Source organism: Schistocerca gregaria, chromosome X, assembly GCF_023897955.1.
Source record: "Schistocerca gregaria isolate iqSchGreg1 chromosome X, iqSchGreg1.2, whole genome shotgun sequence".
Classification (NCBI taxonomy): Eukaryota; Metazoa; Arthropoda; class Insecta; order Orthoptera; family Acrididae; genus Schistocerca; species Schistocerca gregaria.
This window is the reverse complement of record NC_064931.1, coordinates 174492649-174517350: the sequence shown is the minus strand read 5'-3', so window position 1 is coordinate 174517350 and position 24702 is coordinate 174492649. Positions and strand designations below refer to the sequence as shown.

At 41.3% G+C, this 24702-nt stretch overlaps 1 non-coding gene across 1 annotated transcript; it reads right to left on the bottom strand.

Moving 5' to 3' along the window:
* Nucleotides 1-11043: 11043 nt before the first annotated feature.
* On the bottom strand, nt 11044-11149 carry LOC126300050 (U6 spliceosomal RNA). Its single transcript, XR_007552869.1, has one exon. It is a non-coding gene; the product is annotated as a U6 spliceosomal RNA (small nuclear RNA).
* Between the last annotated feature and the right edge of the window lie 13553 nt (nt 11150-24702).

The following is a 24702-nucleotide window of genomic DNA, read 5'->3' as shown; positions in this document are numbered from 1 at the left end:
ACATCGGGGAGAGGCTACAACCCTGTCTCACTCCCTTCCCAACTGCTGCTTCCCTTTCATGCCCCACGACTCTTATAACTGCCATCTGGTTTCTGTACAAATTGTAAATAGCCTTTCGCTCCCTGTATTTTACCCCCGCTACCTTCAGAATTTGAATGAGAGTATTCCAATCAACATTGTCAAAAGCTTTCTCTAAGTCTACAAATTATAGAAACGTAGGTTTGCCCTTCCTTAATCTAGCTTCTAAGACAAGTCGTGGGGTCAGTATTGCCTCACGTGTTCCAACATTTCTACGGAATCCAAACTGATCTTCGCCGAGGTCGGCTTCTACTAGTTTTTCCATTCGTCTGTAAAGAATTCGCGTTAGTATTTTGCAGCTGTGACTTATTAAACTGATAGTTCGGTAATTTTCACATCTGTCAACACCTGCTTTCTTTGGGATTGGATTTATTATATTCTTCTTGAAGTCTGAGGGTATTTCGCCTGTCTCATACATCTTGAATGTTGTCTACTCCGGGGGCCTTGTTTCGACTAAGGTCTTTCAGTGCTCTGTCAAACTCTTCACGCAGTATCGTATTTCCCATTTCATCTTCATCTACATCCTCTTCCATTTCCATAATATCGGCCTTGTATAGACCCTCTATATACTCCTTCCACCTTTCTGCTTTCCCTTCTTTGCTTAGAACTGGGTTTCCATCTAAGCCCTTGATGTTCATACTAGTGGTTCTCTTATTTCCAAAGGTCTCTTTAATTTTCCTGTAGGCAGTATCTACCTTACCCCTAGTGAGATAAGCCTCTACATCCTTACATTTGTCCTCTAGCCATCCCTGCTTAGCCATTTTGCACTTCCAGTCGATCTCATTTTTGGGACGTCTGTATTCCTTTTTGCCTGCTTCATTTACTGCATTTTTACATTTTCTCCTTTCATCAATTAAATTCAATATTTCTTCTGTTACCCAAGGATTTCTACTAGCCCTCGTCTTTTTACCTACTTGATCCTCTGCTGCCTTCACTACTTCATCCCTCAAAGTTACCCATTCTTCTTCCACCGCATTTCTTTCCCCCATTCCTGTCAATTGCTCCCTTATGCTCTCCTTGAAACTCTGTACAACCTCTGGTTCTTTTAGTTTATCCAGGTCCCATCTCCTTAAATTCCCACCTTTTTGCAGTTTCTTTAGTTTTAATCTACAGGTCATAACCAATAGATTGTGGTCCTAGTCCACACCTGCCCCTGGAAATGTCTTACAATTTAAAACCTGGTTCCTAAATCTCTGTCTTACCATTATATAATCTATCCGAAACCTGTCAGTATCTCCAGGCTTCTTCCATGTATACAGCCTTCTTTTATGATTCTTGAACCAAGTGTTAGCTATGATTAAGTTGTGCTCTGTGCAAAATTCTACCAGGCGGCTTCCTCTTTCATTTCTTTGCCCCAGTCCATATTGACCTACTACGTTTCCTTCTCTCCCTTTTCCTGCTACTGAATTCCAGTCAGCCATGACACTATCTGAATAATTTCTTTTATTTGATCATACATTTCTTCAATTTCTTCGTCATCTGCAGAGCTAGTTTGCATATAAACTTGTACTACTGTAGTAGGTGTGCGCTTCGTATGTATCTTGGCCACAATAATGCGTTCACTATGCTGTTTGTAGTAGCTTACCCGCATTCCTATTTTCCTATTCATTATTAAACCTACTCCTGCATTACCCCTATTTGATTTTGTGTTTATAACCCTGTAGTCACCTGACCAAAAGTCTTGTTCCTCCTGCCACCGAACTTCACTAATTCCCATTATATCTAACTTTAACCTATGCATTTCCCTTTTTAAATTTTCTAACCTACATGCCCGATTAAGGGATCTGACATTCCACGCTCCAATTCGTAGAACGTCAGTTTTATTTCTCCTGATAACGACATCCTCTTGAGTAGTCCCCGCCCGGAGATCCGAATGGGGGACTATTTTACTTCCGGAATATTTTACCCAAGAGGACGCCATCATCATTTAATCATACAGTAAAGCTGCATGCCCTCGGGAAATATTACGGCCATAGTTTCCCCTTGCTTTCAGCCGTTCGCAGTACCAGCACAGCAAGGGCGTTTTGGTTATTGTTCCAAGGCAAGATCAGTCAATCATCCAGACTGTTGCCCCTGCAACTACTGAAAAGGCTGCTGCCCCTCTTCAGGAACCACACGTTTGTCTGGCCTCTCAACAGATACCCCTCCGTTGTGGTTGCACCTACGGTACGGCTATCTGTATCGCTGAGGCACGCAAGCCTCCCCACCAACGGCAAGGTCCATGGTTCATGGGGGGAAGATAGAATGTCATAATAAAAGCAAAAGATAATAATGTGACCATTCTCTGGTTGTCACCTCATACTACACACAGACTGCAACCCCTCGATAGGACTTTCATGGCCCCCCTAACGACATACTGTGGTGAAGAGATTGGGCAGACAGTAAAATGGCTCTGAGCACTATGGGACATAACTTCTTAGGTCATCAGTCACCTAGAACTTAGGACTAATTAAACTTAACTAACCTAAGGACATCACATACATCCATGCCCGAGGCAGGATTCGAACCTGCGACCGTAGTCGCGCGGCTCCAGACTGTAGCGCCTAGAACCGCTCGGCCACTTCGGCCGGCTGGCAGGCAGTAAGAACAGGCAGTATGGACACCTATGATTTTGCAGAGAATCTACAAGTAAGTGACCCTGTAACGTTATGTTACTGATGTGGCAATATTGTCCATTCATGAGAGTTTTAATACCTGATTATAAATGAACAAGTACTCAAACCATCCTTAATAGTTCACGTGTTGATCGAAGTATTCTGTCTTTAATTTATTGAGAAGACGGAAACACTGTTTCTAACCGCTTAGGTATAATAGTTATTAGATGTAGCCGTACGAATCTGTAACATTTCTTACGCTGAATTAGTAGAGGAAGTGGTGGTAATATGAAACCGGGCTGTGTGGAGAAGTTCGGAAAGGCATACATCAAAGTCCAAACTGTTGCGGGAAGACTTGTGGGAGGTTCGGTGATCAGTGATGATGCAATGTAGCCTCCACCATGCACTAGTATTGCAAGGTATTTCTTTACATGTCGGATGTTCGCAGTTCACAGTAACTTTCTTCCATTGAATACGATTTCAGTCAGACCACAAAACACACTGTAGTACATCAACCATATTGAGTTATGAATGTGCAAATTTAGAAGGCAGATTGAAGCAGCGTCAAAGACAGCAATAGGTGGATTTGTTCTTTGGAAAGCGAAATACAGCTGCTGCAGGGAGAGCCAGCCTGGTACCGTGTGGAAATACACTACTGGCCATTACAATTGCTACACCAAGAAAAAATGCAGATGATAAACGTGTATTCATTGGACAAATATATTATACTAGAACTGACATGAGATTACATTTTCCCGCAATTTGAGTGCATAGATCCTGAGAAATCAGTACCCAGAACAACCACCTCTGGCCCTAATAACGGCCTCGATACGCCTGGGCATTGAGTCAAACAGAGCTTGGATGGCATGTACAGGTACAGCTGCCCATGCAGCTTCAACACCATACCACAGTTCATCAAGAGTAGTGACTGGCGTATTGCGACGAGACAGCTGCTCGGCCACAATTGATCAGACGTTTTTAATCGGTGAGATATCTGGAGAATGTGCTGGCCAGGGCAGTAGTCGAACATTTTCTGTATAGAGAAAGGCCCGTACAGGACTTGCAACATGCGGTCGTGCATTATCCTGCTGAAATGTAGGATTTCGGGAGGATCGAATGAAGGATAGAGCCACGGATCGTAACGTATCTGAAATGTAACGTCCACTGTTCAAAGTGCCGTCAATGCGAACAAGAGGTGACTGAGACATGTAACAAATGGCACCCCATACCATCACGCCGGGTGATACACCAGTATGGCGATGACGAATACACGCTTCAAACGTGCGTTCACCGCGATGTCGCCAAACACGGATGGGACCATCATGATGCTGTAAACAGAACCTCGATTCATCCGAAAAATGACGTTTTGCCATTCGTGCACCCAGGTTCGTCGTTGAGTACACCATCGCAGCCGCTCCTGTCTGTATGCACCGTCAAGGGTAACCGCAGCCATGGTCTCCGAGCGGATAGTCCATGCAACTGCAAACGTCGTGGCCGGCCGGAGTAGCCGTGCAGTTCTAGGCGCTACGGTCGCAGCTTCGAATCCTGCGTCGGGCATGGATGTGTGTGATGTCCTTAGGTAGGTAAGGTTTAATTAGTTCTAAGTTCTGGGCGACTGATGACCTCAGAAGTTAAGTTGCAGATGGTTGTTGTCTCGCAAACGTTCCCATCTGTTAGTCTCAGGGATCGAGACGTGGCTGCACGATCTGTTACAGCCATGCGGATAAGATGCCTATCATCTCGACTGCTAGTGATACGAGGCTGTTGGGATCCAGCACGGCGTTCCGTATTACCCTCCTGAGCCTACCGATTCGATATTCTGCTAACAGTCATTGGATCTCGACTAACGCGAGCAGCAATGTCGCGAAACGATAAACCGCAACCGCGATAGGCTACATTACGACCTTTATCAAAGTCGGAAACGTGATGGTACGGATTTCTCCTCCTTACACGAGGCATCACAACAACGTTTCACCAGGCAACGCGGTGAACTGCTGTTCGTGTATGAGAAATCGGTTGGAAACTTTCCCAATTTCAGCACGTTGTAGGTGTCGCACTGGCGCCAACCTTGTGTGAATGCTCTGAAAAGCTAATCATTTGCGTACCACAGCTTCTTCTTCCTGTCGGTTAAATTTCGCGTCTGTAGCACGTCATATTCGTGGTGTAGCAATTTTAATGGCCAGTAGTGTAGTTAACACAGCAGTACTTAAGCAGCTAGTTATCGCAAGCCTTTCTGCACTGGCGGCCGCCGACGTGTTCAATGTCTGTGCCAAAAGGCACAGCACAGGCTAAACACGTGCAGCTCAGATGAGTATATATACCCTAGTCACTTGTACTAAAATCACTTCTCTACCATTGTGGGTGCTGTGCCGCCTGGCCACCAGATGCAGTTTGCATCTATGCTGGGGCAGCCTGCCCTGAGGCCTGCATCAGCCCAGGACAGCAGCTCACTGACCATCAGCATGGAGGCAGTGGGTCACTGCTTGCTACTTCACCAGTCCTCTGCCTTCTGACAATGTGGAAGGGGTGGGCGAGGAGCGCGCCGCCATAGGACGAGGGCCTCGCTGGGGCTCTGAGCACAGAGAAGCGCTGATGGTGGAAGAGGTTGCATCATGATGGTCAAAGTCAGCTGACACTGTACTCTATCAGCAGTCCTGGGCATCAACAATATCCGAGACACTGAAATTCCTTGCAAGAGTCGCCGCAGTCCTGCACTGGGCTGTGACCAGATGAAATAATAAGGAGTACTGAGTATTTGCAGACTGATTCTCCGGCACTGCCAGGCACCCATTCAACCACACCCAGTTACTGACATCCCACGGTGGCGACTACTAGGGGGTGCCAGCAGTCACCAACCTCTAAGACACACATGGATTGGTTTTCATAATATTGCACATCAAATGCTATATGTTTAAACAGTATGTAGTATATTGTGCATTGGTTACCTAACTGCTATGTACCGTGCTCCGCAGTTCAGAACTACATGTGGCATGTGCTGCGTAATATCTACTTTGTTTAATATGTTTTGCACATAGTTGTGTAAGCGGAGTAGTATCCTTATGCACACACCCTAATCGTAATCCTGTGGACTTGATGCTAGGTATACGAAGTTGAAGTAGAATTATCACACAGTCAATTATTTTGAATGTCTTTCATGGAATACCATAAGTTGGTTCCAATATTCTAGTGTGAAAACAAACCTCTGATCACAATAACCTGTATAATTCTCACGGCTTGTTGCCTGCAATACTCTGAACACAGCACAGAATTCTGCTTGGAAATACAACGATCCGTGCATCGTTATTAATGGAAAAATCTTTGACGTGATGTCAGTGTGTATGCTGTGTGCAAGCTCATGCAACTCACCAACTACAAGTGACACTAATAGCATGTAATGGTGTTTTTTGGCATTCTGACAAAGTAGGGTCTGGTTTCTCATAGGCACCTGTATGTGGTTCCTGTCACTGCAGGAGCAGGTCAGTACAGCTTCTTCGTGCATATATTCAACTGCATACACAACATGCATCTGGAACCTTTTTTCAACGAGTTATATATAGCTGGTGAAGCAACATGAGACTAAATGCATGGAAATAAGTAAGAGATAGGATAAAGGTTATTTGTATGATGGAGAGAAAATGAATAGACCAACCATGAATGCAGTTTCTAATACACTACTGGCCATTAAAATTGCTACACCACGAAGATGACGTGCTACAGACGCGAAATTTAACCGACAGGAAGAAGATCCTGTGATATGCAAATGATTAGCTTTTCAGAGCATTCACACAAGGTTGGCGCCGGTGGCGACACCTACAACGTGCTGACATGAGGAAAGTTTCCAACCGATTTCTCATACACAAACAGCAGTTGAGCGGCGTAGCCTGGTGAAACGTTGCTGTGATGCCTCGTGGAAGTAGGAGAAATGCGTAAAATCACGTTTCCGACTTTGATAAAGGTCGAATTGTAGCCTATCGCGATTGCGGCTTATCGTATCGCGACATTGCTGCTAGCGTTGGTCGAGATCCATGACTGTTAGCAGAATATGGAATCGGTAGGCTCAGGAGGGTAATACGGAACGCTGTGATGGATACCAACGGCCTCGTATCACTAGCAGTCGAGATGACAGGCACCATTCGATCCCTGTGAAACCCTACATTTCAGCAGGATAATGCACGACCGCATGTTGCAGGTTCTGTACGGGCCTTTCTGGATACAGAAAATGTTCGACTGCTTTCCTCGCCAGCACATTCTCCAGATCTCTCACCAACTGGAAACGTATGGTCAATGGTGGCTGAGCAACTGGCTCGTCACAATACGCCAGTCACTACTCTTGATGAACTGTGGTATGGTGTTGAAGCTGCAAGGGCAGCTGTACCTGTACACACCATCCAAGCTCTTTTTGACTCAATGCCCAGGCGTATCAAGGCCGTTATCACGGCCAGAGGTGGTTGTTCTGGGTACTGATTTCTCAGGATCTATGAACCCAAATTGCGTGTAAATGTTATCACATGTCAGTTCTAGTATAATATATTTGTCCAATGAATACCCGTTTATCATCTGCATTTCTTCTTAGTGTAGCAATTTTAATGGTCAGTAGTGTATATACTTGTATTACGTATGACGCTTGTGTTATAAACAGCGCTGCACAGATTTTTTTAATGATTACTTGAAGCCTTCAGCTGCCATTTTCTTTATTCCCTGTACGATTGTACAATTTCGGCCTTAGGCCATTTTCAAGTATTTTATGGATTATTTTTTGGTATAGATTATGTCATAAACGTCGTTGCTTTGCGGTAACTGCTCGAAAGTAACGTGCTCCTAAAATAGCGTGCAGACCTGGAATTAATTTACGAGCATAACATGATGTCGTAGGAACAACGATGCTTATGACATAATCTGTTACCAAAAAATCATCCATAAAATACTTGAAAATGGCCTAAGGTCGAAATTGTACAATCGTACAGGAAATAAAGAAAATGACAGCTGGAGGCATTCTAAGAAAATTATTTTGAACAATTAGTTCACGAGCCCACTCGAAGCTTAAATGGTTGCAAAAGCATACTTGAGTCATTTTAGCAACAAATAATCCTGGACAAATAGTGAGTATTGTGACGAATACAGGGATTAGCGACCACGAGGTAGTTGCTGCTAGGCTGAATACCATAACACCTACAACCATAAAAAAGAAACGCAAAGTATATCTATTTAAAAAAGCTGATAAAAATGCTCTTAACGCCTTTTTAAGAGACAGTCTTCACTCCTTCCGATCTGATCATGTAAGTGTAGAAAAGTTGTGGAATGTTTTCAAAGAGATAGTATCGACAGCAATTGAGAGACATATAACATATAAATTAATAAGTGATGGTACTGATTCCCCATATAACATAAAACGGGTCAGATCGTTGTTGCAGAAGTATTGAGAAAGTATGCCAAATTTAAAAGAACGCAAAATCCCCAAGATTGGCAAAGTTTTACTGAAGTTCGAAATATGCGAGATGCTTTTAATAGTTTCCACAACGAAATTCTGTCTCTAAATGTGGCAGAAAACCCAAAGAGATTCTGGTCATACATAAAGCACACCAGTGGCAAAACGAAATCAATACCTTCACTGCGCGATAACAAAGTTGAAGTCACTGATGACAGTGCCACTAACGCAGAGTTATTAAACACGGTTTTGCCGGCCGGGGTGGCCGAGCGGTTCTAGGTGCTACCGTCTGGAACCGCGCGACCGCTACAGTCGCATGTTCGAATCCTGCCTCGGCCATGGGTGTGTGTGATGTCTTTAGGTTAGTTAGGTTTAAGTAGTTCTAAGTTGTAGGGGACTGATGACCTGAGAAGTGGAGTCCCATAGTGCTCAGAGCCATTTGAACCATTTGAACCAAACACGGTTTTCCGAAACTCCTTCACCAAAGAAGACGAAGTAAATATTCCTGAATTCCAATCAAGAACAACTGGCAAGATGAGAAACATAGAAGTAGATATCCTCGGAGTAAAGAAGCAGCTTAAATCACGTAATAAAGGCAAGGCCTCCGGTCCAGATGGTACACCAGTCACGTTCCCCTCAGAGTATGCTGATAAAATAGCTCCATATTTAGCAATTATATACAGTCACTCACTCACAGAATGATCCGTACCTAAAGAATGGAAAATTGCTCAAGTCACACCAATACCCATAAACGTCGATTTGCAGTAGGGTTTTGGAACATATAATGCATTCGAACATTATGAAGTACCTCAAAGAAAACGATTTATTGAACGATAGTTAGCACGGTTTCAGAAAATATCGTTCTTGTGAAACACAACTAGCTCTTTATACTCATGAAGTGCTAAGTGCTATCGACACGGGATTTCAAATTGATTCTATATTTTTAGATTTCCAGAAGGCTTTCGACACCGTTCCTCACAAGCATCTTCTAACTAAACTGCGTGCCTACGGAGTATCGCCTCAGTTGTGCAACTGGATTCGTGATTTCCTGTCAGAAAGGTCACAGTTAGTAGTAATAGACGAAAGTCATCGAGTAATACAGAAGTAATATCTGGCGTTCCAATCTGAGTAGCCGTCTTAGTTTGTTTGCAGATGATGCTGTCATTTACAGTTTTGTAAAGTCATAAGATGATCAAAACGACTTGCAAAATGATTTAGATAAGATATCTGTATGGTGCGAAAAGTGGCAATTGGCCCTGAATCAGGAAAAGTGTGAAGTTATTCACATAGTACTAAAATAAATCAGCTAAATTTCGATTACGCGGTAAGTCACACAAATCTGAAGGCTGTAAATTCAACTAAATACTTAGGGATTACAATTACAAAAAAACCTAAATTGGTACGATCACATAGATAATATTATGGGTAGAGCAAACCAGAGACTACGATTCATTGGCAGAACACTTAGAAGGTGCAACAGGTCTACTAAACAGACTGCTTACACCACGCTTGTCCGCCCTATTCTAGAGTATTGCTGTACGGTGTGGGGTCCGCATTAGGTGGGACTGACGGATGACATCTAAAAAGTACAAAGAAGGGCAGCTCGTATTATCGCGAAATAGGGGAGATAGTATCACAAACATGATTCGTGAACTGGAGTGGCAACCATTAAAGCAAAGGCGTTTTTCGTAGCGATGGGATTTCTCATGAAATTTCAATCACCAGTTTTCTCCTCCGATTGCGAAAACATTCTGTTGGCACCCACCTACATAGGGAGAAATGATCATCACGATAAAATAAGAGAAATCAGGGCTCGCACAGAAAAATTTAAGTACTCGTTTTTCCCGGGTGCCGTTCGAGAGTGGAACGATGGAGAGACAGCTTGAAGGTGGTTCGTTGAACCCTCTGCCAGGCACTTTATTGTGAATGGCAGAGTAATCACGTAGATGTAGATGAAGGCTTCAAGAAATGATTCAAAAAATTCATCACAGCTGCGGACCCTATCGCATTGAAAATTATAGCCGCACAGATAGCCGGAAGCAGTAGGTGGTATGGAGCATTAAGCTAAATAGACAAAGTTTTCCAAGTTTCAGTGACTTATAGAAGAAAAATGTTAAACATCCAAGTTGGGTTGTAATGTAGCATTTTCTTTCAGCTGCTTGGTTCTGGAATATAATTACATTGCTTCAACAATTATTATCAAATCATCCACAATGATGCTATAGAGTGCCAGGGACTTGGGGAGTGACAAAGATGAATAGGTGGACAGTGTACCTCACTCTCCTGCAATCACGTTCTTTCACTCTGTTTCTGTATATATTTAGAAGACGGAACACGTCGATTTCTTTCTCAAATGTGATATCTCATCGACAGATCTCAAATTAACGAAAGGATCATACACAGTTTATGCGGTTTCGGTGGAAGCAGGTTGTCGAATAATTTGTCAACCTGTGGCGCACACCACTGTCCTCGAAGATGCCTTGCGTTGCGCTTATGTAAATCCGATGGTGAACAGTTAAAGCTGCCTTTAACGATCTACTTTGATATCCCATGCACACTGCGTGGATTGATCGTGTTCACATAGAGGCAGGACACAATGGTCCCGGAGGAGAGTTGCTTGCATTCGTCTGCGGAAATCAGATGTCACTGTTTTGTGTATGTTCTAGGCCAAGGACGCATGGCCTTGGTACGCTTGAGGCAGAGCAGTGGGTGATGTGAGTACATCTCACGTGCAGCAGCCGCACACCTCAGGTGCAGTGTCCGTGCGATGTCATGTAGGCATCTCTCGAGGTTAATTTGTAGTTACACTTGCCAACTTTACATTTAAAAAAATGCAAAATTAGCCATCCATGTATGGTTACAGGGAAGACACTTAAAAGAAGCATACTTCGTAGATACTCTCCGACCCAGCCGAACCCGGGCCCTTAGCATTGACAATTAATGTGTAACGCTTCAAGGTTTTGCGTGTCATCCCGTGTCATCCTTGCGCAGGACCATGCTAATTTTCTCTGTATCGTTCCAATTTTAGTATATGTACCGCCGAAGCGAGTACACTAAGATGATGATTCCCGTAAGAGTTCGGGCAACCTGTGCGCAACTGGACGCACATAACAGCAGACTTGTGGATGCAGGAGCTTCGAAGGGAGGTGAAGGAGAGGAGGCTTGATGTGCTCTGTCCACGGGAGCCGCACTCTCAAGCTAGGAAACTAACGTTTGCAGCCGCAATATGGCAGATTGTCAGCAGTGGGGAAGCCCGCAGAGCGGCAATAGTCGTCACAAACCAAACCTTACGGGTAACAAAACTCCAACAGTCACTGCAACGCCGTGGAGATACAATCTCCTGCGGGAGTTATAACTATCATAGCCCGCATCTCGTGGTCGTGCGGTAGCGTTCTCGCTTCCCGCGCCCAGGTTCCCGGGTTCGATTCCCGGCGGGGTCAGGGATTTTCTCTGCCTCGTGATGGCTGGGTGTTGTGTGTTGTCCTTAGGTTAGTTAGGTTTAAGTGGTTCTAAGTTCTATGGGACTGATGACCATAGTTGTTAAGTCCCATAGTGCTCAGACCCATTTGAACCATTTATAACTATCATAAACATGTATTTCCAGTATGGAGATAATATTGAACAACACCTAGACCACTTAACTAGAGTAGCCACGGCGTTGCGGGAGCGAAAAATGGTTATAACAGCTGACATAAATGCAAAATCCCTCCTATGGTACAGTGGCACGAGAGGTGAAAAGGGCGGTAAAGTGGAGGAGATGATCATGGCTTTCCAACTTGTGGTGGTTAATAAATCTGGCAATCCTCCCACCTATGCGGCGGAGGGGGCCGAGGTACCAACATCGATGTGACACTAGTCACACCGAAAGCCGCAAACATGATACATAATTGGAAAGTCGAAGAGAATGCCACAACAAGCGATCATAATCTTATTACCTTTACTTTAGGAGACAGAGAGTGCCACTGGGCCATGGGGTGGGAGCTGCAACTGAATTACAGAAGAGCAGATTGGGAGCGACTAGCGAGAGAGTGCGACATTCCTCCACTGCCAGAGGGTGAAATGCAACAGGACCTAGACGTAGACAAGAGGGCTGAAGAACTGATGAGTGCAGTAACCAGAGCGGCGAAGTCAGCCGTTCCAACCAGGAGTAGGGCCATGGCGGCCTCTCCGTCACCATGGTCAGCTGAGCTAGAGGAATTGCGTCAGTCTGTCAGAAGGCTGTGGAAGCACTACCAGAGCAGTGTCGTCTGGTGGGGAAAAAAAGATGGCTATTGCAATACCGGGAGGCAAAAGAGAAATTTCAAAAAGAACTTCGAGCAGTTAGAATACAGAGTTGGGAGAGCTTTGTATTAAATCAATTAGCACTGGACCCATGGGGTGTACCCTATAAACTACTTAGGGAAAAGATCCCCTCCCCAATGAAGATATCAACGATCAGGCATAGGGATGGGATGACGGAATCCTAGCAGGAGACTGCCGAGGTCATTCTCCGGTTCCTGTTGCCTAATGAGGATATGATTGGAGATACCAAAGATCAATATCAACTACGGAATGAGGATCTTGACAGGCTTGTAAACGATAGGACAGTCTACCCCTTTTCCAAAGTGGAGGTGTGCTGCCCACATTAAATCATTGAAGAGAGGGAAAGCCCCTGGGCCAGACGGCATTGTGGCGGAGGTTGTGCAGTTCCTAGCACCCCAACTGGTAGCCCCACTTAATTCAATGAGTGTCTTAGACAAGAAAAATTCCCTAAGATCTGGAAGGTAGCCAATGTAGTAATTATTAAAAAAAGGACCTGATAAAGACCCAGCTGAAGCTAAGTCTTACAGACCAATTTGCTTAATAGATATTTTTGGGAAACTTTTCGAGAAATTGCTAGCTGACAGACTGACCGCCCACCGAGTGCTGTGCGGGATGAGCAGCAGGCTTCAGGCCGGGACGATTGGCAACCGATGCAATCGCTCTGGCGGACGAGGTCTGTGGCTCTACCCCGTACAAGTACGTTGTTGGCATCATGGTTGACATCAGTGGTGCCTTTGACAACATGTGGTGGCCTTCGCTCTTCTCCTGCCTGCGGGAGAAAGTGTGTCCAGGGCTGCTATATGGTTGCCTGAGAAGCTATTGTGAGGGTCGGGAGGTCTGGCTATCATCCCCTAGCAGTAAAGTTAGAAAAACCTTAACTAAGGGATGTTCCCAGGGCTCCGTTTTAGGTCCCCTATTTTGGGATATCCACATGAAACAACTTCTAAACAGTTTGCAACAGAGTGAAGAGGTGCTAGAGGTGATAGCCTACGCAGATGACCTCCTTCTGCTGGTTGGCAGCCAGAGTCGCGAAGACATTGAACACAAAATAGAAAGGGCCTTGGCGAAATTGCAACTATGGTGCAGTAATACTAAAATGTTGAAACCTTCCCGTCTAATATTGGATGAACGTTTGCTTACTGACTGAACGCTGCGTCTCTTAAAATCTTTTAACTGCTGCTCTGTCAAGACTACCTGCTGATTATTACGACGAAACATAAAATGTGTTGTCGCCGTGGCCCTCAGTCGTTACCTGAAATTATTAAGACTGATTCTTACCTTTAATTATTTATACTGGATCGCCATCTGACTGCTACAGCAAACTGTGGAATGAATATACTTACTTCTCTTTAACATAATTATAAGCTGCTGGTGGAGTTTCATAATACTTTGTGACTGGAATTCTTTAAGTTGAAGTTAATTTAGATTTGATAAAAACTGAAGCTCAGTTTAGACTTTTCTTTTAAGATAACAATAAATTCCGTAAAGCATTTACGTGAATGATTTTGGGATAGAAAATTCTTAATGCATTTAATCTGGTAGAAGTTAACTATATTCTGAGAACGATCTTGACAAACAATTACAAGGGGTATAGTTCTTTACAAAAATTCTTAAAAAGTAGCGTTGCGCTACATACCTAATTTTCCATCAAAATTACATAACTATATTCTGAGAACGATCTTGACAAACAATTACAAGGGGCATAGTTCTTTACAAAAATTCTTAAAAACTAGCATTGCGCTACATATAGCGAGTGGCTGGCGAGCACACCGCTTCTTTCAAAGTGTTAATTCATACCTCGCTTACAGCGACCACCTCTCATGTCTCGCTAGCTACGACTGCCTCGTCTCACATCTTACTCGCAACTGCTCGCTTCCAACGCTCAATGCTACAAAAGTGCGGTCTCGCCGCCAACAATGGTTTTTGGTGCAGACAATCCCTGCTACCATTACAGATGTATTACTGCGCGCTGTTTCCCGCTCTTTCTCAAAATGTATTTATGGGCGGTTTCCCGCTCTTTCTCAATAATACACAATGCAATTTAATTAACAAAACAATTTAAATAAGAAACAGTTCAGATAATTACATGCTAAAACAGTTTAAATACGCCTATTACATAATTACATATCTTAAAATTTTACTACGTTGTTGAGTCATATGGACTCAACATAAGTATAAAATTTGATTATAGAAAATAGTTTGAACAAAGTGTATACACAAATGCTGTCATACGAAATGATTTGTCTATCTCTAATAAAGAGAATATGTAAATAGAAAGGGTTTTAGTAGGAATTGTACATCAAGTAAAATTTGGTTCCCTTAAATTTAACAACAAGAATAAGAGTAAATGTGAAAATCAATATACAGATCATATGAAGCAATTGAAAGTTTACATTATGAAACATTTAATTCAAATTGGCATCTCTTAGTACCACAATTAAGGAAGGTACAAAAGGAATTGGATAGCATGGTCAAAGCACTGGCAACTGTCTGTGAATGCACTCAAAAGTCTGTTCCTTTCCCTCACATAGCACAACACCAGGTTTCGCCATATGGTTCCATCATCGCCTTGCTCCATAGTTTTAGTGTACCCAAACACTAAGTACGTCGTCGAATAGCCTGAGTTGCCGCAGCCACATCAGGATTAAGTTCCATCTCCAATGGTCCATTAAGGTTGGTGGTGTGCATCTTGGTATGCAAACACCTATTGTCGTACATCATACTGTGGTGTGTATCTAGGTATGCAGGCACCAATTGACATACATCGGGCTGTGGTGTGCATCTAGGTATGCAAACACCTCGTCGAGAACATCATTGGTTGAAGTCACGTGTTTCACAATTCACTGATTCTGTGCTCAATAACCATGGGGATGCACAGGAATTAAGGTACGGGTAAAATTGTTTTGGCAATGGGTTCACGGACATTGTTGGTACCATAATTTGACTACCAAATAATTTTCCCTATGACAAAATATGTTGTGTCGTAATTTGTAACAATATGTAGTTTTAATTTAAGAATTCTTCCAGAAAATTATCCCCATATATAAAAGACATAAAAGTTCCTACTTATTCAGTATTTGATAGTATACAGATTTGTTATAGACAAGTACATTATTACTTATTCTGTATTTACATATCTTAGTTTCTTACATCATTAATTATAAATTTTGTTGACAATGCATTTCTTGACTTACTGTCCTAAAATTTTATCTTCCATTCAGGGGTGTAGTCGTCAGTTATGAGTCGTCAAATGTCAGGTCATAATATACAATAAAATTACTGTCATAAAATTATTTAAAGTATTCTTTTGCAGCTGAAAATTAAGGTAAACATTATTCTGGTTAGACATTGTAATGTGTGGTCCCCATCCATGGTGTTGCAATGTGTCACATGCTAGCAAAATTATTTCTTAACATTATACATTTCTTATATACTAACATAACATACACATTCTTCTTCTGCATCTGTGTCAACTCTCTGCATAACCTGTTAAAACATTCAGCATTAATTAACGTCAGCGCACGGCATGACTTATTATAAAACATTCAGTATTAATTATCGTCAGTGCACGGCATGACTTCAATAAACATCTTCTGGTACTTCTCGTCCGCTCCTGGCATGACCTATAAAACACTTTATCATAATATTAACTGCTGCAAAATCACGTCAGCTCCCGGCATGACCTATAAAATTTCTGTAATGACAATTAGCGTCAGCTATCTGCGTGACCTAAAGATTCACATCCTTATTCTAACTAAAACTACGTTTCATTTTGATGACGTGTGACAACAATGCTGCATTCTGGAATAAAGAGTACATGTTAATGTTACCACTAAAATAATTGATTAATGAACGATCTATACTATCAGTTTAGCTATTGCAAAAATCGACATTTTCTTAAGTAATTATGTCACGTTATAAAAAAAATTTCTTTCATTTATGAGCTCTCAGTGCACAAATTCATACGTCGTGTCGTTGTCTGCATGTTCTCTTTAAGTTAGGAAATGTTTCTCGTGTTTTTATTTGTCTTGGCTGGCGTAGCATCATTAAGTACTGCTGTGTTCTTTAAGGTACGGTGAAATATTAGCGGCCCGCTGCGTGTCGCGGCTTTGTTTGTTACTGAAGCGCGCTGAAACTACCATTGTTGCATACTTACGTGTCACGCCGTCCTTTCGTCAGCTGAAATGCAAAAATTTAAGTCAAGAAATGTTTCACGTTGGATACATGATGATTCCCTAATGATTTCTTCTTACGTAGCGTTTCCACATGCACTACATTAGCGTGTGGAATATTACGAACTCTGTAAGGGCCTGCATACAGAAGTTCGAATTTACGGCATCTGTGCTTACCTTTGTTGGAAAGAAAATGAGTGCGAATCAGTACTTTGTCGCCAATCTCGTACTTCTGTAGTCGACTTACCTGCTTCTGTTGTTTCTTCCGCCGATCTGCAGCTCTTTTAGTGTTTGCTAATGCTGTGTCTATTATTTCACAATGTCGAAGCCTACGCGTCTTAGGAAAAGTAATTAGTTCGGTAATTTTGTTCGGTGGGTCTTTATTTGTCAGTATTACGGTTGGTGATAGCATCGTAGATTCATTGGGTATTGCATTTATCACTTCTTGAAACTGTAAAATATATTTATCCCATGTTGTATGTCTTTTATGACAATAAATTCTGCATAACTTCCCGATCTCTTTCATTATTCTTTCTGATGGGTTGGAAGAACTGTGATATCTTGATATGTAAATAGGTGTTATGTTCTTACTTTCTAACATTTTCTTCCATACGTCTGACCTAAACTGCGGACCGTTATCCGAAATAACCTTCTGTACACGTCCTACTACTGATAGAAAATCTCTTACAAACGCTCTTGATACTGTTCTTGCTGTTGCTTTCCTTAGTGGAGAAAATGTTACAAATTTGGATGTTAGTTCTACAGCTACAAAAATATAACTATAACCATTATTTGTTCTGGGGATTGGACCGAAAAGATCCACTGCTGCCATGTGTCTTAACTTAACCGGTATGATGGGATACAATGGTGGAATGTGTGACACTGTTGATGATTTAGCTTTTTGACATATCTTGCATGATGCTATTACTTTTCTTATGTGTTTTTCCATGTTATTAAAGTGGCAATTTTGTCGCAGAATCAGAAAGCATTTCCTCGCTCCGTAGTGTCCATAACTTAGATGTGTATACCATATCAGTTTATTTACGATCCCTTCCGGAATGCATAAAAGCCAATTATTACCGTCTCGGTATGATCGAATAAAGAGTATATTTTGATGTACAGTGTAATGAAGTCTGACTTTAGCGTTACTTCTGTCTTTCCAAAGCGTTACAATCTCTTTCTGCTGTTCTCTCTCTATATCCTGTAATGCTGCTGATATAAAGTTTTCGAAAGCTACTTGTTTAATATACATAATACTATGGTTGTTGTAGCAAAAGGTATTTTCTTTCTCCATGCGTTTATTGTGAATGGACCTCGACAATGCGTCGGCAACAGTATTCTGCGTGCCTGGAATGTGTATAATGGTAAAATCAAACTCTTGTAAGTATAATTTCCAGCGGCTTAATCTATCGTGCGTAAGTTTTGCTGACAATAAAAACTGGATTGCTCGGTGATCGGTATATATTGTTGTATGTCGGCCATATAGAAAATGACGGAATCGCTTAAAAGCGTAAATTACACATAGTGTCTCTAATTCTGTTACAGAATAATTGCGCTCTGCTGGAGAAAGTATCCTGCTTGCAAAAGCAATGTGTTTCACGACTGTCTTATCTTCTTCCTTTATTTCTTGGAAAATATGTACTCCTAGTGCTGTGGTTGAACTATCTGTTGCAACAGAAAAGTTTTGTGTTGGGTCAGGGTGTGATAACAAAGGTGCTTTTAATAATGCTTCTTTCAAGTTCTCGAATTCAGCTTCAACGTCTTCATTCCATGACCAAAGTGTGTTTTTACTTGTAAGCTGGTATAGCAAGGGCGTGTCTAATGCTTTGTAGTGGATAAATTTTCTAAAATAATTGATAAGACCTAAAAAGCTCCGAAGTTCCTTTTTGTTTGTTGGCACGTCGATGTCTTTCAGTGCTTGCAATTTGTCAGGGTCTGGTGCGATACCTGTTTGTGAGATAATGTGCCCTAGAAATTTTATTGACGCTTTACCAAATTCAGATTTACGCAAGTTTATAGTTATACCATTCTGCTCGAATGTATTCAGTAATTGTTGAAGAGTATGATTGTGTTGTTCCCAGTTTTCTGCTGCAATTAAAATGTCATCGACATATGTAGTAATTTTGTTTTTCAGATCTTGTGGTAGAATAGTATTCATGCCTCGTATAAAGGCGGCAGACGAAATCGTTAGTCCAAACGGAAGTTTACAAAATTGATAGCATTCCCCAAAGCAAAGGAATGCCGTATATTTTCGGCAATTTGGGTGTAGTTGGATTTGCCAAAACCCTGATTTGAGGTCGAGTGTAGTATAAATGGAGGTGCCATGAAATTTTTGCAGTAACTCTTCTAACGTCTGTGGTCGGTCGGTTTCTGTAATGATTATTTTATTAACTTGACGTGAATCTAAAACTAAACGTAGTGATCCATCCTTCTTTTCAACAATGTGTAGTGGATTTATATATTGGCTGGCTGCTGGTTCTATTATTCCTTGATCGATCATTGCTCGTAATTCTTTCTTAACTGCTTCTGTGTGTATGTGTGGGATTGGATAATGCTTTGCTTTGAAAGTCTCGTGTGGTTTCACCTGAAATTCGTACATAAATCCTGTCATTGTTCCTGGAACATTGGCAAAAACTGCTTTGTGTTGTACCAGAATATTTTCAAGTTCTGTGCGTTCTGCGTCGCATTTTGCTACACTATTGTCTACCTTGCGTGTAATTGTCTCGAACATATTGTACTCCTGTTCCTCTACCAAGTCATTATTAAGTGTGTTCGTGTATAGTGCGATATAACAATCGTTATCTTGAGAATCAGTAATAATCTCGATCCTGTGCATATTTTGTTCTTCGGAGGATACTGTGTTTTGAAACCTTACGATCACTTCCCTGTTTTCCTTTTGTAGTGTGAGGTATGACGATTTGAAGTCAATCTTCGCATCGTACTGAACAAGAAAATTTATTCCTAATATCATGTCTGTTGTTAAATTAGGAACTATCCAACAATCACTGTGGAACGTTTCCCCTGCAAAAACAAATGTTAATTGTGTCTGTCTTTTAACTTCAATGCCTTTTCCTGCAAAAGCTCCCTTGACCTTCGTTCTGTTTAAAGGAAATACTGGGTAATCATTATTGCTATTGCATCTGTTAAATGTGTCTTCGTTAATTACGCACATAGGTGAACCTGAATCAATTATCGCTAAAATATTGTGCGACTGTAAATTTATCTCTATTATTGGGTGATATATTGTTTTCTGTAGGATTGGTTTTTCCTGTAACAATGTGTCTCTCACGTCGTCAAATGTAATGGCATTTTCGGTCGTTATGTTTTCTCTGTGTGATTTCATAGTATCGACATTAAGAGATTCATTGCAGGTTTTCTCTAGTCATAATTCTTCCGATATGTGATTTTTCAGCTTGGGAGTTTGGTATGTGTTCTATCAACTGTACAGTTCTGCCGTTTTGATTATTAGCAGTGTCTGGTGGATGAAATCTGGTGTCTGGTACATTCATACGGTAACGCAGCTGTTGGGCCCTGTTGTAGTTTCCGTTAAAATTGTCATTGTGGAACGTCCTCGGCGGTCTGTGTTCGTTTTCTTTTCTCCTGTCGTTATAACTGTGACTGTACGGCAGCCCACCTGCACCCCGTAGAAACGTTTGTTTTTGTTCATTTTGCGGTCGACCCGCGTAATGGCCTTCCCCGGTCGCATTATCTGAGCGATGATTCATATGGAAATTTGACCTATTCGGTTGCGTGTTAAGTCTCGGATTCTGTTGCTGTCCTGAATATAAATTTACCGTGTCAGTATAATGTTTTTCATTACTCCTGTTTTCGTTGTCATTTTCGCTGCGAAAGCGTTTACTCGGATTGTTATTACCAAATCGTGTTTGTTCAAAAGTAGCTGAGTTTGTTTGTTTTCCGTTCTGTCGTGAAAAATTTTTCTTAACAAATGCGTAGTCTGCCTGGTGTGCTTCTAATAGTTGTAAGATGTCTCTAAAAGCGGATACATTGTCCTTTTGTTGCCCTGTCAGTAATGACACTTTCAAAGCTCTGGGCAGTTTTGAAATGCAAAGCTGTATTAATACCGATTGACTGTATGGCTCGTTGAGATACTGGTTCTGTTCCACAATGTACTCGAAAAATTGTGTGATTGTTGGAAAGGTAGAATTTTCAAAGTTTGGCAAACTAAGTAGCCGATCTTTGATGCTGTTTTGTGTAGTGTCAGACCAACATGCTGATAAAAATGCTTCCTCAAATGCTTCTACGGAAAAACATTGTCTAGCAATTGGTCGCATTCGTCGTGCTGGTTCTCCTTCAAGAAAACTGACAATAAATTCTAACTTATGTTGTACTGGCCATGATGGTGGAAGTGCTCCCCTGAACTGTTGGATAAAATCCAACGGATGTATTTGCGCCCTGTCGTTTTGTAAATGTTTTAAACTTTCTAACTGAAAGAAAATGTTTGTGATCAAAACTGTCATGTCTGTGTGTGTAAGTGTTGTCGTATTGTCTTGAATATGGATTCGGGTGTCTTTCTTCCTGGGTAAAATCTCTTACTCTCTGAAGTCTACCAACATTATATGTATTATGGATCTGAGGCATTTCGTAACGGTGTGTGTTCTGTTGAAAATGATTATGTGCGGCGGTTTCTTGTGCGTCCGCTATCTCTTGCTGTAGAGAATTTATTTGCTGATGCAATGAATCATTACGCGATTTTAGATCTGTGATAGTTTGTTGTATATTTGTCAATGGCGTGTTATTACTATTAGAGTTCTGTTGCACTGGGACTGGTGCAGTGTCGTCTGATCTCTCGTCATTGTTAGTATCTAAAAGATCTATTCTTATAGTGAGTTCATTGATCTTTTCTGTCAGTTCGTTTCGTAATTTACGGTTGCTTTTGGTGACTTTCTTAAAATCTGCCTTTAAATTTTCTGTGTCATGGTTAATTTCTATGTGTTCTATTTTGTCAGTTAGTGTCTGAACGTCCTCTGTTAGTTTATCTTTAACATTCTGGATTTCAGTGTCTAGAAGTTTTCACATCGATTGTCTGTGTTTGGATTTCTGTAAGCCTGTCTTGTATTTGATTATTTGTTTCTTTGACCGTTTCGATTTCTTCCGAGATCGACTGTATGTGATTGTCTACATATGTTTTGCCCTGGGCAAACACTTTCTTTTTGTCGTCCTGACGCTGTTTAGTGATTGTTTGTAGTAATTCTTTTCGTTCTTTATCCTGCGATCGCACCAGTTTACGGTGACGTATCAAACAGTTTTCTGTGTGATTGTTAAAACGTTCATCAATCTGAGCGTTTTGTTTAGCAAAGTTTTCTGTCATTGTTTCCCGTATACTAACTGCAAATGTTGCTTGGTTATCGGATATTTCTTGAATTTTGTCGCGTAATTCTTGTGTTGATTGTGAACATTTTTCAGCGACTGTTTGAATTTCTGCTTTGATTTCGTGTTTTAGATTTTGGTACATGTTGTCTAATTTCTGATCTGTGTGTGCGTGTTCTGCCTTAATTTCGTTTTTTAGATCTTGTGACCTTTTTTCTAATTCTTGTGACCCTCTGTTAAAGTTTTGATTCATGTCTTGTCTCATTTGTAGCAAAAATGCCATTATTGGATCCGTTTCGGATTGACTTCTGTGTGTATTTGTATTCGTTGTTAAAGGCTGTAGATCTGTGTTCATTTGAACATCCTCAGATGATTGTGACTGCGTCACGTTTTCCGTAATTTCGGAATTTTGGTCATGAGAACTGTTGGATCTGCTACGCAGGTTGTGTAGCTGTGTACCGTTTGAATCTAAATCAGTGCTTAATGGAGTCTCTCTGTCTGACTGCATTGTAGTGGTTTCGTTACTGAAACTGTTATGTCTACTATGCGGAATTTGTGACTGTGTACCGTCTGTTGCATTTAATGCCAAATTATTTTGCACTACCTTTCCTTTGTCTGTGGGCATTTCTGAAGTTACTTGTTCGTTAAACGCTTGCATATTGTTACAGTTATTAAATGTCTGTTCACCTAACGTTTCAGAATCAGGGTTTTCACACGTATTATTACTGCCTATTCCAGAAAAGAATCTCTCGTCAGTATTTTGTACAGTTTTATCAGTTTGAGAACGAGTAATTATTCTGCGGGACATTGTCTATAATCATCACACGCAACAAAAAGTTTTATCAGTTTGAGAACGAGTAATTATTCTGCGGGACATTGTCTATATCATCACACGCAACAAAATATATCACTGTTCAAAGCGGATTCAACACTGAACAAACACTTTTCAACGCCGAATCAATAAAGCAAACAGAATTGCCGATGACCTGTGAATAAAAGTTATACACTTTAGTATATGCGTTGCGCCACTTAACAGTAACTTATTCACACTATTATCAAAGTCAGTATATTCATATCCACAGTAGATTCACTAAAATGTCGTACTGAATGGATATCGCCAAGTGAAACCTTCCCGTCTAATATTGGATGAACGTTTCCTTGCTGACTGAACGCTGCGTCTCTTAAAATCTTTTAACTGCTGCTCTGTCAAGACTACCTGCTGATTATTACGACGAAACATAAAATGTGTTGTCGCCGTGGCCCTCAGTCGTTACCTGAAATTATTAAGACTGATTCTTACCTTTAATTATTTATACTGGATCGCCATCTGACTGCTACAGCAAACTGTGGAATGAATATACTTACTTCTCTTTAACATAATTATAAGCTGCTGGTGGAGTTTCATAATACTTTGTGACTGGAATTCTTTAAGTTGAAGTTAATTTAGATTTGATAAAAACTGAAGCTCAGTTTAGACTTTTCTTTTAAGATAACAATAAATTCCGTAAAGCATTTACGTGAGTGATTTTGGGATAGAAAATTCTTAATGCATTTAATCTGGTAGAAGTTAACTATATTCTGAGAACGATCTTGACAAACAATTACAAGGGGTATAGTTCTTTACAAAAATTCTTAAAAAGTAGCGTTGCGCTACATACCTAATTTTCCATCAAAATTACATAACTATATTCTGAGAACGATCTTGACAAACAATTACAAGGGGCATAGTTCTTTACAAAAATTCTTAAAAACTAGCATTGCGCTACATATAGCGAGTGGCTGGCGAGCACACCGCTTCTTTCAAAGTGTTAATTCATACCTCGCTTACAGCGACCACCTCTCATGTCTCGCTAGCTACGACTGCCTCGTCTCACATCTTACTCGCAACTGCTCGCTTCCAACGCTCAATGCTACAAAAGTGCGGTCTCGCCGCCAACAATGGTTTTTGGTGCAGACAATCCCTGCTACCATTACAGATGTATTACTGCGCGCTGTTTCCCGCTCTTTCTCAAAATGTATCTATGCGCGGTTTCCCGCTCTTTCTCAATAATACACAATGCAATTTAATTAACAAAACAATTTAAATAAGAAACAGTTCAGATAATTACATGCTAAAACAGTTTAAATACGCCTATTACATAATTACAATGTCAGTTTCACCAACCAAATCAACATACCTATTGCTGAAAGGAGAGCTGGTAAGAAATCCTACAGTGAGAATTGGCGGCTCACCAGTTCTCAGACGACAGGAGACTCGCTACTTGGGAGTTATCATCGATGAAATGAAAGGTGGAACTTCAGGAAGCACATTGAATCTGTAACCCAAAGAGCAATACAAGTTCTCAATAACCTCATCTCCAAAGGACACAAAAGATTTCACCTCCCCCCCCCCCACCTAATAAAATTGTACCATAACAGTATACCAACTTCAATAGTGGGTTACAGCTTGGGAGTCTGGACACACAAGCTCACAAGGATGGCGCCTGCCATGACAGTGAGAAGAGTACAAAGGAACATGCTGTTAAGATCTGTGGGGGCTTGTAGAACATCTCCAGGTGGTGCCCTATTAGTGAAATGGGGCTCTGTCCTCTGGATATTAAAATTCGAAAGCAAGAAGCATGGTACTGGGCTAAGAAAGGGAACGACATGAAAATAGAAAATATTCTGCGAGTTCAGGATAGGGACAAGGGAGAGATAAGGAGAAGGGGTGAGGACTTATGGCAGGAATTATGGGAAATAGATGAATCTGGCAGAAGAACCTTCAGACTCTTGCCAAATATTAAAGAAAGGTTAGGTATTAGGT